Genomic DNA, 14,308 nt, shown 5'->3' with positions numbered 1-14,308 from the left:
TTACGGTATTTCACCACAACCATAAGCACATTACGGTATGCACCACAACCATCAACACATTACCTTATTTAACCACAACCATAAACACATTACGGTATGCACCACAACCATAAACACATTACGGTATGTGCCACAACCATCAACACATTACGGTATGTACCACAACCATCAACACATTACCTTATTGAACCACAACCATCAACACATTACAGTATTTAACCGTAAACACATTACGGTATGCACCACAACCATAAACACATTACGGTATGCACCACAACCATCAACACATTACGGTATGCACCACAACCATCAACACATTATGGTATGCACCACAACCATCAACACATTACGGTATGCACCACAACCATCAACACATTACGGTATGCACCACAACCATCAACACATTACGGTATGCACCACAACCATAAACACATTATGGTATTTAACCGTAAACACATTACGGTATGCACCACAACCATAACCACATTACGGTATGCACCACAACCATAAACACATTACTGGTATTTAACTACAACCATAAACACATTACGGTATTTAACTACAACCATAAACACATTACGGTATGCACCACAACCATCAACACATTACGTTATTTAACCATAAACACATTACGGTATGCACCACATCCATAAACACATTACTGTATGCACCACAACCATAAACACATTACGGTATGCACCACAACCATCAACACATTACGGTATGCACCACAACCATCAACACATTACGGTATGCACCACAACCATCAACACATTATGGTATGCACCACAACCATCAACACATTACGGTATGCACCACAACCATCAACACATTACGGTATGCACCACAACCATCAACACATTACTGGTATGCACCACAACCATAAACACATTATGGTATTTAACCGATAAACACATTACGGTATGCACCACAACCATAACCACATTACGGTATGCACCACAACCATAAACACATTACGGTATTTAACTACAACCATAAACACATTAGGGTATTTAACTACAACCATAAACACATTACGGTATGCACCACAACCATCAACACATTACGTTATTTAACCATAAACACATTACGGTATGCACCACAACCATAAACACATTACGGTATTTAACCACAACCATAAACACATTACGGTATGCACCACAACCATCAACACATTACCTTATTGAACCACAACCGTAAACACATTACGTATGCACCACAACCATAAACACATTACGGTATGCACCCCAAGCATAAACACATTACAGTATGCACCACAACCATCAACACATTACGGTATGCACCACAACCATCAACACATTACGGTATGCACCACAACCATAAACACATTACGGTATGTGCCACAACCATCAACACATTACGGTATGTGCCAAAACCATCAACACATTACGGTATGCACCACAACCATCAACACATTACGGTATTTCACCACAACCATTAACACATTGCGGTATGCATCACAACCATCAACACATTACTTTATTTAACCACAACCATAAACACATTACAGTATGCACCACAACCATCAACATATTACGGTATTTAACCGTAAACACATTACGGTATGCACCACAACCATCAACACATTACGTTATATAACCGTAAACACATTACGGTATTTAACCGTAAACACATTACGGTATGCACCACAACCATAAACACATTACGGTATGCACCACAACCATAAACACATTACGGTATTTTACCACAACCATAAACACATTACGGTATGCACAACAGCCATCAACACATAACCTTATTTAACCACAACCATAAACACATTACGGTATGCACCACAACCATCAACACATTACCTTATTGAACCACAACCATAAACACATTACGGTATGCACCACAACCATAAACACATTACGGTATGTGCCACAACCATAAACACATTACGGTATGTGCCACAACCATCAACACATTACGGCATGTATCACAACCATAAACACATTACGGTATGTGCCACAACCATCACCACATTACGGTATGCACCACAACCATAACCACATTACGGTATGCACCACAACCATCATCACATTACCTTATTGAACCACAACCATCAACACATTACGGTATGCGCCACAACCATAAACACATTACGGTATTCACCACAACCATGAACACATTACGGTATGCACCACAACCATAAACACATTACGGTATGTTCCACAACCATCACCACATTACAGTATGCACCCCAAGCATAAACACATTACGGTATGCACAACAACCATAAACACATTACGGTATGCACCACAACCATCAACACATTACGGTATTTAACCACAACCATAAACACATTACGGTATGCACCACAACCATCAACACATTACCTTATTGAACCACAACCATAAACCATTACGGTATGCACCACAACCATAAACACATTACGGTATTGCCACAACCATCACCACATTACGCTATTTAACCATAAACACATTACGGTATGCACCACATCCATAAACACATTACGGTATGCACCACAACCATAAACACATTACGGTATGCACCACAACCATCAACACATTACGGTATGCACCACAACCATCAACACATTATGGTATGCACCACAACCATCAACACATTACGGTATGCACCACAACCATCAACACATTACGGTATGCACCACAACCATCAACACATTACGGTATGCACCACAACCATAAACACATTATGGTATTTAACCGTAAACACATTACGGTATGCACCACAACCATAACCACATTACGGTATGCACCACAACCATAAACACATTACGGTATTTAACTACAACCATAAACACATTAGGGTATTTAACTACAACCATAAACACATTACGGTATGCACCACAACCATCAACACATTACGTTATTTAACCATAAACACATTACGGTATGCACCACAACCATAAACACATTACGGTATTTAACCACAACCATAAACACATTACGGTATGCACCACAACCATAAACACATTACGGTATGTGCCACAACCATCAACACATTACGGTATGTGCCAAAACCATCAACACATTACGGTATGCACCACCACCATCAACACATTACGGTATTTCACCACAACCATTAACACATTGCGGTATGCATCACAACCATCAACACATTACTTTATTTAACCACAACCATAAACACATTACAGTATGCACCACAACCATCAACATATTACGGTATGCACCACAACCATAAACACATTATGGTATTTAACCGTAAACACATTACGGTATGCACCACAACCATAACCACATTACGGTATGCACCACAACCATAAACACATTACGGTATTTAACTACAACCATAAACACATTAGGGTATTTAACTACAACCATAACCACATTACGGTATGCACCACAACCATAAACACATTACGGTATTTAACTACAACCATAAACACATTAGGGTATTTAACTACAACCATCACCACATTACGGTATGCACCACAACCATAAACACATTACAGTATTCACCCCAAGCATAAACACATTACAGTATGCACCACAACCATCAACACATTACCTTATTGAACCACAACCATCAACACATTACGGTATGCGCCACAACCATAAACACATTACGGTATTCACCACAACCATGAACACATTACGGTATGCACCACAACCATAAACACATTACGGTATGTTCCACAACCATCACCACATTACGGTATGCACCACAACCATCAACACATTACGGTATTCACCACAACCATAAACACATTACAGTATGCACCCCAAGCATAAACACATTACGGTATGCACAACAACCATAAACACATTACAGTATGCACCACAACCATCAACACATTACGGTATGCACCTCAACCATCACCACATTTCGGTATGCACCACAACCATCAACACATTACGGTATTTAACCACAACCATAAACACATTACGGTATGCACCACAACCATCAACACATTACCTTATTGAACCACAACCATAAACACATTACGGTATGCACCACATCCATAAACACATTACGGTATTGCCACAACCATCACCACATTACGGTATGCACCACAACCATAAACACATTACAGTATTCACCCCAAGCATAAACACATTACAGTATGCACCACAACCATCAACACATTACGGTATGCACCACAACCATCAACACATTACGGTATTTCACCACAACCATAAGCACATTACGGTATGCACCACAACCATCAACACATTACCTTATTTAACCACAACCATCAACACATTACGGTATGCACCACAACCATCAACACATTACGGTATTTCACCACAACCATACACACATTACGGTATGCACCACAACCATCAACACATTACCATATTTAACCACAACCAAAAACACATTACGGTATGCACCACAACCAAAAACACATTACGCTATCTGCCACAACCATCAACACATTACGGTAGGTGCCACAACCATCAACACATTACCTTATTGAACCACAACCATCAACACATTACGGTATGTGCCACAACCATCAACACATTACGGTATGTGCCACAACCATCAACACATTACCTTATTGAACCACAACCATCAACACATTACGGTATGCACCACAACAATAAACACATTACGGTATGCACCACAACCATCGACGCATTACCTTATTGAACCACAACCTTAAACACATTACGGTATGCACCACAACCATCAACACATTACGGTATGTGCCACAACCATCAACACATTACAGTATGCACCACAACCATCAACACATTACGGTATGCACCACAACCATCAACACATTACTTTATTGAACCACAACCATCAACACATTACGGTATGCGCCACAACCATAAACACATTACGGTATTCACCACAACCATAAACACATTACGGTATGCACCACAACCATAAACACATTACGGTATGTGCCACAACCATCACCACATTACGGTAAGCACCACAACCATCAACACATTACGGTATTCACCACAACCATCAACACATTACCTTATTAAACCACAACCATAAACACATTACAGTATGCACCCCAAGCATAAACACATTACGGTATGCACCACAACCATAAACACATTACAGTATGCACCACAACCATCAACACATTACGGTATGCACCACAACCATCAACACATTACGGTTTGTGCCACAACCATCAACACATTATGGTATGCACCACAACCATCAACACATTACGATATTTAACCACAGCCGTAAACACATTACGGTATGCACCACAACCGTAAACACATTACGGCATGCACCACAACCATAAACACATTACGGTATGTGCCACAACCATCACCACATTACGGTATGCACCACAACCATAAACACATTACATTATGCACCACAACCATAAACACATTACGGTATGTTCCACAACCATCACCACATTACGGTATGCACCACAACCATCAACACATTACGGAATTCACCACAACCATAAACACATTACAGTATGCACCCCAAGCATAAACACATTACGGTATGCACCACAACCATAAACACATTACAGTATGCACCACAACCATCAACACATTACGGTATGCACCACAACAATCAACACATTACGGTTTGTGCCACAACCATCAACACATTATGGTATGCACCACAACCATCAACACATTACGGTATTTAACCACAACCATCACCACATTACGGTATGCACCACAACCATCAACACATTACCTTATTTACCCACAACCATAAACACATTACGGTATACACCACAACCATCAACTCATTACGGTATTTAACCGTAAACACATTACGGTATGCACCACAACCATCAACACATTATGTTATTTAACTGTAAACACATTACGGTATGCACCACAACCATAAACACATTATGGTATGCACCACAACCATAAACACATTACGGTATTTAACCACAACCATAAAAGCATTACAGTATGCACCACAGCCATCAACACATTACCTTATTGAACCACAACCATAAACAAATTACGGTATGCACCACAACCATAAACACATTACGGTATGTGCCACAACCATCAACACATTACGGTATGTACCACAACCATCAACACATTACCTTATTGAACCACAACCATCAACACATTACGGTATTTAACCGTAAACACATTACTGGTATGCACCACAACCATAAACACATCACGGTATGCACCACAACCATAAACACATTACGGTCTGCACCACAACCATCAACACATTACGGTATGCACCACAACCATCAACACATTACTTTATTGAACCACAACCATCAACACATTACGGTATGCGCCACAACCATAAACACATTACGGTATTCACCACAACCATAAACACATTACGGTATGCACCACAACCATAAACACATTACGGTATGTGCCACAACCATCAACACATTACGGTATGCACCACAACCATCAACACATTACGGTTTGTGCCACAACCATCAACACATTATGGTATGCACCACAACCATTAACACATTACGATATTTAACCAAAACCATAAACACATTACGGTATGCACCACAACCATAAACACATTACGGTATGTGCCACAACCATCACCACATTACGGTATGCACCACAACCATAAACACATTACAGTATGCACCACAACCATCAACACATTACGGTATGTTCCACAACCATCACCACATTACGGTATGCACCACAACCATCAACACATTACGGTATTCACCACAACCATAAACACATTAAAGTATGCACCCCAAGCATAAACACATTACGGTATTTAACCAAAACCGTAAACACATTACGGTATGCACCACAACCATAAACACATTACGGTATGTGCCACAACCATCACCACATTACGGTATGCACCACAACCATAAACACATTACAGTATGCACCACAACCATCAACACATTACGGTATGTTCCACAACCATCTGCCACATTATGGTATGCACCACAACCATCAACACATGGCGTTATTTAACCACAACCATAAACACATTACGGTATGCACCACAACATCCAACACATTACCTTATTTACCCACAACCATAAACACATTACGGTATACACCACAACCATCAACTCGATACGATTATTTAACCGTAAACACATTACAGTATGCACCACAACAATCAACACATTAGTTGCAACAGTAAACACATTGGTATGCACCACAACCATAAACACATTATGGTATGCACCAAAACCATAAACACATTACCTTATTGAACCACAACCATAAACAAAGTGCGCTATGCACCACAACCATAAACACGATACGGTATGTGCCACAACCATCAACACGATACGGTATGTACCACAACCATCAACACATTACCTTATTGAACCACAACCATCAACACATTACGGTATTTAACCGTAAACACATTATGGTATGCACCACAACCATAAACACATTAAATTATGCACCACAACCATAAACACATTAGGTCTGCACCACAACCATCAACACATTCACGGTATGCACCACAACCATCAACACATTACCTTATTGAACCACAACCATCAACACATTACGGTATTTAACCGTAAACACATTACGGTATGCACCACAACCATCAACACATTACCTTATTGAACCACAATCATAAACACATTACGGTATGCACCACTACCATAAACGTGCGATATGTGCCACAACCATCAACACATTACGGTATGCCCCACAACCATCCAACATATTACGGTATGCACCACAACCATCAACACATTAACTTATTGAACCACAACCATAAACACATTACGTTATTTAACCATCAACACAATCGGTATGCACCACAACCATCAACACATTACGGTATGCACCACAACCATAAACACATTACGTTATGCACCACAACCATAAACACATTACGGTATGCACCACAACCATCAACACATTACCTTATTCTTCTAAACAGTCGGGAGTGTGAAATTCTGTGCGAAAACATGTTTGCACGGACACGCAAAACCATGTTAGTTGTGTGTGTGTGTGTGTGTGTGGCATGTCAGTGGAAAGGGTATTGAATAATAATTATTCCACATTGGGCACTAATTGGGCTTCCAATGACATTGGTGTGTAATACAGTAGGCTGGAGCAGAGCAAGAGCTTGCTAGAACATGCGGCAGGTAGCCTAGTGGTTAGGTTTTTAGATTGAATCCCAGTTAGCTAGCTAGAGCAGAGTGGAACAGAGTTAGTTAGCTAGAGTAGAGTAGAACAGAGTTAGCTAGCTAGAGCAGAGTTAACTGGTTAACTGGAGCAGAGTTAGCTAGCTAGAGCAGAGTAGAACAGAGTTAGCTAGCGCAGAGTTAGCTCAGCTAGAGCAGAGTAGAACAGAGTTAGCTAGCTATAGCTAAGTTAGCTAGCTAGAGCAGCGTAGGGTAGAGTTAGCTAGAACAGAGTTAGCTAACTAGAACAGAGTAGAACGGAGCAGAGTTAGCTAGCTAGAGCAGAGTAGAGCAGAGTTAGCTAGCTAGAACAGAGTTAGCTAACTAGAACAGAGTTAGCTAACTAGAACAGAGCAGAGTTAGCTACCTAGAGCAGAGTAGAGCAGAGATAGCTAGCTAGAACAGAGTAGAACAGAGCAGAGTTAGCTACCCAGACTGTTCTGTCTTTGGTCAGACAGAACAGAGCTAACTAGGTAGCTAGAGCCGGTCTCAGCAGACAGTCACACTGCATCTGAAACATCGGAGGACAATCAACTGACCTTTATGGCACCTGAGTATGAATTCAAACACAATATCATACCACAACAAGAATATTGTTTTGCCTTCTTACCAGTTTGGATTGAAAAGGAATGATCATGTAAATGGTCACGGATGATAAACCAAAAAAATGATCACCCCATAAAACCAAATAGTAAACGTGGACATTTTGCTGATATTGTTAGGTCAAACCTGTTCTCGACACACTGTCTCCTGAGTTGAAGCCTGACTCCAGCTCTAGGTTACGGCCTGGTTAGGCCAACCTGCATACAGCCTCAACTGGATTGAAAAATAGGAAAATACAATTAGAAAGAAATCCAGTGTGGTTATGACTCCAACCTGCACGCTGGCTGCTATGACAACAGAAAACAGTGTGGTTATGACTCCAACCTGCACGCTGGCTGCTATGACAACAGAAAACAGTGTGGTTATGACTCCAACCTGCACGCTGGCTGCTATGACAACAGAAAACAGTGTGGTTATGACTCCAACCTGCACGCTGGCTGCTATGACAACAGCAAACAGTGTGGTTATGACTCCAACCTGCACGCTGGCTGCTATGACAACAGCAAACAGTGTGGTTATGACCAACCTGCACGCTGGCTGCTATGACAACAGAAAACTGTGTGGTTATGACTCCAACCTGCACGCTGGCTGCTATGACAACAGACAACTGTGTGGTTATGACTGGATGCTATGACTACAGAAAACAGTGTGGTTATGACTCCAACCTGCACGCTGGCTGCTATGACAACAGAAAACAGTGTGGTTATGACTCCAACCTGCACGCTGGCTGCTATGACAACAGCAAACAGTGTGGTTATGACTCCAACCTGCACGCTGGCTGCTATGACAACAGAAAACAGTGTGGTTATGACTCCAACCTGCACGCTGGCTGCTATGACAACAGACAACTGTGTGGTTATGACTGGATGCTATGACTACAGAAAACAGTGTGGTTATGACTCAACCTGCACGCTGGCTGCTATGACAACAGAAAACAGTGTGGTTATGACTCCAACCTGCACGCTGGCTGCTATGACAACAGAAAACAGTGTGGTTATGACTCAACCTGCACGCTGGCTGCTATGACAACAGACAACTGTGTGGTTATGACTGGATGCTATGACAACAGAAAACAGTGTGGTTATGACTGGCTGATATGACAACAGAAAACAGTGTGGTTATGACTGGCTGCTATGACAACAAAAATAGTATGGTTATGACTGGCTGCTATGACAACAGAAAACAGTGTGGTTATGACTCCAACCTGCACGCTGGCTGCTATGACAACAGAAAACAGTGTGGTTATGACTCCAACCTGCACGCTGGCTGCTATGACAACAGACAACTGTGTGGTTATGACTGGATGCTATGACAACAGAAAACAGTGTGGTTATGACTGGCTGATATGACAACAGAAAACAGTGTGGTTATGACTGGCTGCTATGACAACAAAAAATAGTATGGTTATGACTGGCTGCTATGACAACAGAAAACAGTGTGGTTATGACTCCAACCTGCACGCTGGCTGCTATGACAACAGCAAACAGTGTGGTTATGACTCCAACCTGCACGCTGGCTGCTATGACAACAGACAACTGTGTGGTTATGACTGGATATGACAACAGAAAACAGTGTGGTTATGACTCCAACCTGCACGCTGGCTGCTATGACTACAGAAAACAGTGTGGTTATGACTCCAACCTGCACGCTGGCTGCTATGACAACAGAAAACAGTGTGGTTATGACTCCAACCTGCACGCTGGCTGCTATGACAACAGCAAACAGTGTGGTTATGACTCCAACCTGCACGCTGGCTGCTATGACAACAGACAACTGTGTGGTTATGACTGGATGCTATGACAACAGAAAACAGTGTGGTTATGACTCCAACCTGCACGCTGGCTGCTATGACTACAGAAAACAGTGTGGTTATGACTCCAACCTGCACGCTGGCTGCTATGACAACAGAAAACAGTGTGGTTATGACTCCAACCTGCACGCTGGCTGCTATAACTACAGAAAACAGTGTGGTTATGACTGGCTGCTATGACAACAGAAAACTGTGTGGTTATGACTGGATGCTATGACAACAGAAAACAGTGTGGTTATGACTCCAACCTGCACGCTGGCTGCTATGACTACAGAAAACAGTGTGGTTATGACTGGCTGCTATAACTACAGAAAACAGTGTGGTTATGACTGGCTGCTATGACAACAGAAAACAGTGTGGTTATGACTGGCTGCTATGACAACAGAAAACAGTGTGGTTATGACTGGCTGCTATAATGACAGAAAACAGTGTGGTTATGACTCTAACCTGCACGCTGGCTGCTATGACAACTGAAAACAGTGTGGTTATGACTGGCTGCTATGACAACTGAAAACAGTGTGGTTATGACTGGCTGCTATAATGACAGAAAACAGTGTGGTTATGACTGGCTGCTATGACAACTGAAAACAGTGTGGTTATGACTGGCTGCTATGACAACTGAAAACAGTGTGGTTATGACTGGCTGCTATAATGACAGAAAACAGTGTGGTTATGACTGGCTGCTATAATGACAGAAAACAGTGTGGTTATGACTCTAACCTGCACGCTGGCTGCTATGACAACTGAAAACAGTGTGGTTATGACTGGCTGCTATGACTACAGAAAACAGTGTGGTTTTGACTGGCTGCTATGACTACAGGGCTGATATAAAGCCAGAATGCTATGGAAGGAGAGGGTCAAACACTGTCTCTGTTGTCTACTTAATATACACAGCTAGTATCTATCCAAAGCCTTTGCATGTGCGTGTGATACCTCCAGCTCTTAGGTCTGAGTCCCAAATGGCACCCTATTCCCTATGGGCTCTCTGGTCAAAAGTAGTGCACTATAAAGGGAATAGGGTGCCATTTGGGAAGCATGGGATCAATACCACTCCCTGTAGCTTCCTATAGTCCACTTAAAGAAGAAAGAGCTAATGTAGTGCACTATATAAGGAATGGTTCTCTGGTCTAAAGTAGGGCACTATATAGGGAATAGGGCTCTGGTCTATCGTAGTGCACTATATAGGGAATAGGGCCCTGGTCTAAAGTAGTGCACTACGTAGGGAATAGGGCTCTGGTTTAAAGTAGTGCACTATGTAGGGAGTAGGGCTCTGGTCTAAAGTAGTGCATTATGTAGGGAGTTGGGTGACATTTGGGACATGTGTTGTATGGACCAGTGGGAAGATGTCAACGGTCATCCTATAGAATGCTTTAGTGAGCTTTGTTAAGACTGGTTCTGAAGGCCAGCCATTCACCATGGCTTTTAGAACCAACCACTCACCATGGCCTTTAGAACCAACCATTCACCATGGCCTTTAGAACCAACCACTCACCATGGCCTTTAGAACCAACCATTCACCGTGGCCTTTAGAACCAACCACTCACCATGGCCTTTAGAACCAGCCATTCACCATGGCCTTTAGAACCAACCACTCACCATGGCCTTTAGAACCAACCACTCACCATGGCCTTTAGAACCAACCACTCACCATGGCCTTTAGAACCAGCCACTCACCATGGCCTTTAGAACCAGCCACTCACCATGGCCTTTAGAACCAGCCACTCACCATGGCCTTTAGAACCAACCACTCACCATGGCCTTTAGAACCAGCCACTCACCATGGCCTTTAGAACCAGCCATTCACTATAGCCTTTAGAACCAGCCACTCACCATGGCCTTTAGAACCAGCCACTCACCATGGCCTTTAGAACCAACCACTCACCATGGCCTTTAGAACCAGCCACTCACCATGGCCTTTAGAACCAACCACTCACCATGTCCTTTAGAACCAGCCACTCACCATGGCCTTTAGAACCAGCCACTCACCATGGCCTTTAGAACCAGCCATTCACCATGGCCTTTAGAACCAGCCACTCACCATGGCCTTTAGAACCAGCCACTCACCATGGCCTTTAGAACCAACCAGTCACCATGGCCTTTAGAACCAACCATTCACTGTGGCCTTTAGATAGGTCTTAGAACCAGCCACTCACCGTGGGCCTTAGAACCAACCAGTCACCATGGCCTTTAGAACCAACCACTCACCACAGCCTTTAGATAGGCCTTTAGAACCAACCACTCACCACAGCCTTTAGATAGGCCTTTAGAACCAGCCACTCACCGTGGCCTTAGAACCAGCCACTCACCATGGCCTTTAGAACCAGCCATTCACCATGGCCTTTAGAACCAACCAGTCACCATGGCCTTTAGAACCAACCATTCACCATGGCCTTTAGAACCAACCACTCACCATGGCCTTTAGAACCAGCCATTCACCATGGCTTTTAGAACCAGCCATTCACCATTGTCTTTAGTGGCAAACCAACCATTCACCATGGCCTTAGAATCAGCCACCACCGACCTTTAGAACCAGCCATTCACCATGGTCTTTAGAACCAACCATACACTCACCATGGCCTTTAGAACCAACCACTCACCATGGCCTTTAGAACCAGCCACTCACCATGGCCTTTAGAACCAAATCCACTCACCATGGCCTTTAGAACCAGCCACTCACCATGTCCTTAGAACCAGCCACTCACCATGGCCTTTAGAACCAGCTCACTCACCACAGCCTTTAGATAGGCCTTTAGAACCAACCACTCACCACAGCCTTTAGATAGGCCTTAGAACCAGCCACTCACCATGGCCTTTAGAACCAGCCACTCACCATGGCCTTTAGAACCAGCCACTCACCATGGCCTTTAGAACCAACCAGTCACCATGGCCTTTAGAACCAACCATTCACTGTGGCCTTTAGATAGGCCTTTAGAACCAGCCACTCACCGTGGCCTTTAGAACCAACCAGTCACCATGGCCTTTAGAACCAACCACTCACCACAGCCTTTAGATAGGCCTTTAGAACCAACCACTCACCACAGCCTTTAGATAGGCCTTTAGAACCAGCCACTCACCGTGGCCTTTAGAACCAGCCACTCACCATGGCCTTTAGAACCAGCCATTCACCATGGCCTTTAGAACCAACCAGTCACCATGGCCTTTAGAACCAACCATTCACCATGGCCTTTAGAACCAACCACTCACCATGGCCTTTAGAACCAGCCATTCACCATGGCTTTTAGAACCAGCCATTCACCATTGTCTTTAGAACCAACCATTCACCATGGCCTTTAGAATCAGCCACTCACCGTGACCTTTAGAACCAGCCATTCACCATGGTCTTTAGAACCAACCACTCACCATGGCCTTTAGAACCAACCACTCACCATGGCCTTTAGAACCAGCCACTCACCATGGCCTTTAGAACCAACCACTCACCATGGCCTTTAGAACCAGCCACTCACCATGGCCTTTAGAACCAGTCACTCACCATGGCCTTTAGAACCAACCACTCACAAAGGCCTTTAGAACCAGCCACTCACCATGGCCTTTAAAACCAACCACTCACCATGGCTTTTCGATAGGCCTTTAGAACCAGCCACTCACCATGGCCTAAAGAACCAACAAGTCAACATGGCCTTTAGAACCAACCATTCACTGTGGCCTTTAGAACCAACCAGTCACCGTGGCCTTTAGAACCAGCCACTCACCATGGCCTTTAGAACCAACCACTCACCATGGCCTTTAGAACCAACCAGTCACCATGGCCTTTAGAACCAGCCACTCACTGT

General features: G+C 43.2%; 1 pseudogene; it reads left to right on the top strand.

Annotated features, from left to right (window-relative positions):
* The first annotated feature begins 10,201 nt into the window (after window positions 1-10,201).
* LOC135505677 (steroid hormone receptor ERR2-like) overlaps window positions 10,202-14,308 on the top strand; it is a 40,581-nt pseudogene continuing 36,474 nt past the window's right edge.

This window comes from Oncorhynchus masou, chromosome 19, assembly GCF_036934945.1.
Source record: "Oncorhynchus masou masou isolate Uvic2021 chromosome 19, UVic_Omas_1.1, whole genome shotgun sequence".
Taxonomy (NCBI): domain Eukaryota; kingdom Metazoa; phylum Chordata; class Actinopteri; order Salmoniformes; family Salmonidae; genus Oncorhynchus; species Oncorhynchus masou.
Note: the sequence above shows the minus strand (reverse complement) of the source record. Positions and strands in the feature narration are given on the sequence as shown.